Here is a 5,762-nt window from a genome sequence, read left to right on the forward strand (position 1 = left end):
TATCTTCATCCTCTTCAGAGGAGGAATAGTCATCAGAACTCATGAATGACAGAAGTAAGTTCAATGGAAACTCTATGGTTTCTAGATGAGCTTCATATTCCTTAGGTTCCTCAATTGGGAACTCCTTTTTGTCCAGAGGACGTCCCATGAGGTCTTCCTCACTTAGATTCACGTCCTCCTCCTCCTCTCTAGGTTCGGCCACACCAAGTAAGGTTATGGCCTTGCACTCTCTTTTTGAATTCTCTTCTGTATTGCTTGGGAGAGTACTAGGAGGAGTTTCAGTGACTCTTTTACTCAGCTGGCCCACTTGTGCCTCCAAATTTCTAATGGAGGACCTTGTTTCATTCATAAAACTTAAAGTGGCCTTAGATAGATCAGAGACTATGTTTGCTAAGCTAGATGGGCTCTGCTCAAAACTCTCTGTCTGTTGCTGAGAGGATTATGGAAAAGGCTTGCTATTGCTAAACCTATTTCTTCCACCATTATTAAAGCCTTGTTGAGGCTTTTGTTGATCCTTCCATGAAAGATTTGGATGATTTCTCCATGAGGGATTATAGGTATTTCCATAGGCTTCACCCATGTAATTCACCTCTGCCATTGCAGGGTTCTCAGGATCATAAGCTTCTTCTTCAGAAGATGCTTCTTTAGTACTGTTAGACGCATTTTGCAAACCATTCAGACTCTGAGAAATCATATTGACTTGCTGAGTCAACATTTTGTTCTGAGCCAATATAGCATTCAGAGCATCAATTTCAAGAACTCTCTTCCTCTGAGGCGTCCCATTACTCACAGGATTCCTTTCAGAAGTGTACATGAACTGGTTATTTGCAACCATGTCAATGAGTTCCTGAGCTTTTGTAGGCGTTTTCTTCAGGCGAATAGATCCACCTGCAGAATGGTCCAATGACATCTTAGACAATTCAGACAGACCATCATAGAATACATCCTGGATGGTCCATTCTGAAAGCATGTCAAAAGGACACTTTTTGGTCAATTGCTTGTATCTTTCCCAAGCTTCATAGAGGGATTCACCTTCTTTCTGCCTGAAGGTTTAAACATCAACTCTAAGCTTGCTCAACTTTTGAGGAGGAAAGAACTTGGCTAAGAAAGTCGTGACCAGCTTATGCCAAGAGTTTAGGCTATCTCTACGCTGAGTGTCCAACCATGTTCTAGCTTTGTCTCTTACAGCAAAAGGGAAAAGCATAAGCTTATAGACCTCGGGATCAACTCCATTGGTCTTAACAATATCACATATATGCAAGAATTCAGTTAAGAACTAAAAAGGATCTTCTGATGGAAGTCCATGAAACTTGCAATTCTGTTGCATCAGAGAAACTAATTGAGGCTTTAGCTCAAAATTGTTTGCTCCAAAGGCAGGAATTGAGATGCTTCTTCCATGGAAGTTGGAATTTGGTGTAGTAAAGTCACCAAGCATCTTCCTTGCATTGTTGTTGGGTTCGGCCATGTCTCCTTCTTTTTTGAGATTCTCTGTATGGTTTTCTCTGGATTGTTGTGCTTTAGCTTCTCTTAGCTTCTTCTTCAGAGTCCTTTCAGGTTCAGGATCTGCTTCAACAAGAATGTCCTTGTCCTTGCTCATGCTCATATAAAAAAGAAGAGGACAGAAAAGAAAGAGGAATCCTCTATGTCACAGTATAGAGATTCCTTTTTGTGAGTAGACGAGAAGAGAAATAGAAGGATGAGAAGAGAGAAGAGGGAGAATCCGAACATAGAGAGAAGAGAAGGTTCGAATTATGAGTAGAAGAGAAGTGTTAGTAGATAAATAAAATAAATAGAAAGAGATGAGTGTGAGAGAATTTCAAAAATTATTTTTGAAAAATGGTTATTGATTTTCGAAAATTAAGAAAAGAAATAAAATTAAAATTAAAACAATTAGTTAAATAAAAAGATTTTTTTTTGAAAAAGTGGAAGGTGATTTTCGAAAATTAGAAGAGAGAGAATTAGTCAGGTGGTTTTGAAATTAATTTTAAAAAGATAAGAAGTTAGAAAAAGACATTTTGAAATTAAAGTTTGAAAAAGATATGATTTGAAAAAAGATATGTTTGAAAAGATATGATTGAAAAGATATGATTGAAATTTATTTTGAAAAAGATTTGAAAAAGAAATTTAGAAAGATTTGATTTTGAAAATTAAAGTTAATGACTTGACTAACAAGAAACTAAAAGATACGATTCTAGAATTTAAAGGTTGAACCTTTCTTAACAAGAAAGTAACAAACTTGAAATTTTTGAATCAATCACATTAATTGTTAGTAAAGTTTATGAAAATTTGAAATGAAATTAAGAAAAAGATTTTGAAAAACAATTTTTAAAATTTTTGAAAAACATGAAAGAAAAAATGAAAAAGATTTGATTTTTGAAAAAGTTTTGACAAGATAGGATTTTTAAAATTGAAATCTTGACTTGACTAACAAGAAACAACTTATTTTAAAAAATTTTGACTAAGTCAACCCAAAGATTTCGAAATTTATGAGTAAAAGAAGGAAAATATATTTTTTGATTTTTTTGAATTTAATGAGGAAAGAGAGAAACCACAAAAGACTCAAAACATGAAAAATTAAGATCAAAACCAATGATGCATGCAAGAACACTTTGAATGTCAAGATGAACACTAAGAACACTTTGAAGATCATGATGAACACCAAGAACTTATTTTTGAAAAATTTAGAAGAAAAGAAAAATATGCAAGACACCAAACTTAGAAATTTTTAATGTTTAGACTCTATGAATGCAAAAATGCATATGAAAAACAACAAAAGACACAAAACAAGAAAATATGAAGATCAAACAAGAAAACTTGTCAAGAACAACTTGAAGATCATGAAGAATGCAATGCATGAAATTTTCAAAAAATGCACAAATTTTAAAAACATACAATTCACACCAACTTAAAAATTGACACTAGACTCAAACAAGAAACACAAAATATTTTTGGTTTTTATGATTTTATTATTATTTTTTTGGATTTTTTTTGAAAATTAATTTTGGAAAACGAAAAAGAAGAAAAATTTTGAAAGATTTTTGAAAACTTTTTGAAAACAAAATAAAGGTTGAAATAAGAAGAAAATTACCTAATCTGAGCAACAAGATGAACCGTCAGTTGTCCAAACTCGAACAATCCCCGGTAACGGCGCCAAAAACTTGGTGCACGAAATTGTGATCTCAATGGCGCCAACAACTTGGTACGCACAATTGTAATCTCAACTCTTTTTCACAACTTCGCACAACTAACCATCAAGTGCACTGGGTCGTCCAAGTAATAAACCTTACGTGAGTAAGGGTCGATCCCACGGAGATTGTCGGCTTGAAGCAATCTATGGTCATCTTATAAATCTCAGTCAGGCGGATTCAAATGATTATAGAGTTTTGATAAATAAAAGATAAATAAAACATAAAATAAAGATAAAGATACTTATGCAATTCAGTGGTGGGAATTTCAGATAAGCATATGGAGATGCGTTATTCCTTTTGAATATCTACTATCCTACTGCCTTCATCCAATCTTTCATACTCCTTTCTATGGCAAGCTGTATGTTGGGTGTCACCGTTGTCTATGGCTACTTCCCGTCCTTTTAGTAAAATGGTCCTCTACGATTTTTGTACGGCTAATCAACTGTCAGATTTCTCATCTCGGATGAAAAATACCATGCACAGATATCGTATGGCTAATTAGCTGTTGGTTCTCGATCGTGTAGCAATAGGATTTACTATCCTTTTGCTTCTGTCACTACGCCTTACAGTCGTGAGTTTGAAGCTCGTCACAGTCATCCCATCCCAGATCCTACTCGGAATACCACAGACAAGGTTTAGACTTTTCGGATCTCAGGAATGCTGCCAATGGATTCTAGCCTATACCACAAAGACTCTAATCTCGGATTCAGATGCCCCCTTGTCAGAGGGGGTCGATGTGAATCGTTGATTAGAAACCCAAGAGATATACATTCAAACTTGTTTTCATGTAGATCGGAAGTGGTTGTCAATCACGCGTTCATAAGTGAGAATTGTGATGAGTGTTACATAATCATCACATTCATCATGTTCTTGTGTGCGAATGAATATCTTAGAATAAGAATAAGTATGAATTGAATAGAAGAACAATAGTACTTTGCATTAATACTCGAGGAACAGCAGAGCTCCACACCTTAATCTATGGTGTGTAGAAACTCCACCGTTGAAAATATATAAGTGATAATGGTGTTCATTGGTTTTGGCCCCAGAGGAGGAACCAGAATAACCAAGACCTTTCTCTAGGGAATAAACATCCAAAGATGTCTAATACAATAGTAAAAATTTCTATTTATACTAAACTAGTTACTAGGGTTACAGAAACAAGTAAATGATGCAGAAATCTACTTTCGGGCCCATTTGGTGTGTGCTTGGGCTGAGCATTGAAGCTTTCACGTGTATAGGCATTGTTTGGAGTTAAACGCCAGTTTGTAACTTGTTTCTGGCGTTTGACTCTAGCTTGCAACTTGTTTCTGGCGTTTAACGCCAGAATAGGGCAAAAAGTTGGCGTTGAACGCTAGTTTGCATCATCTAAACTCGGGCAAAGTATAGAATATTATATATTTCTGGAAAGCCCTGGATGTCTACTTACCAACGCAATTAAGAGCGCGCCATTTGGACTCTTGTAGCTCCAAAAATTCCATTTCGAGTGCAGGAAGGTTAGAATCCAACAGCATCTACAGTCCTTCTTCTACCTCTGAATCAGATTTTTGCTCAGGTCCCTCAATTTCATCCAGAAAATACCTGAAATCACAAAAAAAAAACACAAACTCATAGTAAAGTCTAGAAATGTAAATTTTGCTTAAAAAATAATAAAAATATACTAAAAACTAACTAAATCATACTAAAAACTATCTAAAAATAATGCCAAAAAGTGTATAAATTATCCGCTCATCACAGACCACAATTTTAAATCCCAGGGGGAACAATGAAGAATTCCAAAATATATTTCAAAATAAAAATAATGTTTTAAACAGAGAGAATTCTCAGATAATTCCCCATGGTCAAAATGCATGTGATGTTCTATCCCGATTGTGTGCTAATCATGGTGGTGAATGTTATCAGGTCACAAGAATTATGGAAGAAGTGCTTAATCGAGTTGGTTTGAATGTTGGTTCTATGCATTGACCCCATTTTGTGTCTGCTTTCCCTCAAGTTGTTCAAATGGCTGAAGTTCCAAGAGGTGTGAAAAATCCAAATATAATCACAAAATTTGTAAGGAAAGTTGGAGAGTCAACTACTGAACATGTTGCTCGATACTTGGCCGAGATTAGGAATCTAGCTAATGATGAAAACTTGAAAATGAAGTTTTTTCCTTCTTCGTTAACGAAGAATGCATTTACCTAGTTTTCGAATCTCAAAACAAATTCGATAGCGACATGGAATCTGTTGGAAACTGCTTTTCACGCTCAATTTTATCGAGGGGAGTTGAATGTAGCAGTTACTGATCTAGTTGCTTTGAAATGAGAAGATGATGAAACCATTGATGATTATATGATATGTTTCAAAAATGCTAGAAGTAGATACTACGTGTCATTACCTGAAAGTGAAGTAGTGAAAATAGCAGTTATAAGGTTAGGATTCTATATGCGTCGAAAATTGCTTAATGTGCATATACCTGACTTAGCCCATTTGACTGAACGGGTTTGTCAGGTCAAACTTATGAAAAAAGAAAAAGAGAAATATAGGAATTAACAAAAGTTAAAGAGTAAACCTTTTTCTCAAAAGAGAGAGTCGCTT

General features: G+C 35.1%; 1 non-coding gene across 1 annotated transcript; it reads left to right on the plus strand.

The window, feature by feature from the left end:
- Positions 1-964: 964 nt before the first annotated feature.
- LOC127748157 (small nucleolar RNA R71) lies at positions 965-1,072 on the plus strand. Its single transcript, XR_008010100.1, has one exon. It is a non-coding gene; the product is annotated as a small nucleolar RNA R71 (small nucleolar RNA).
- Positions 1,073-5,762: the final 4,690 nt, after the last annotated feature.

Source organism: Arachis duranensis, chromosome 5 (genome assembly GCF_000817695.3).
Source record: "Arachis duranensis cultivar V14167 chromosome 5, aradu.V14167.gnm2.J7QH, whole genome shotgun sequence".
In the NCBI taxonomy this organism is placed as follows: domain Eukaryota; kingdom Viridiplantae; phylum Streptophyta; class Magnoliopsida; order Fabales; family Fabaceae; genus Arachis; species Arachis duranensis.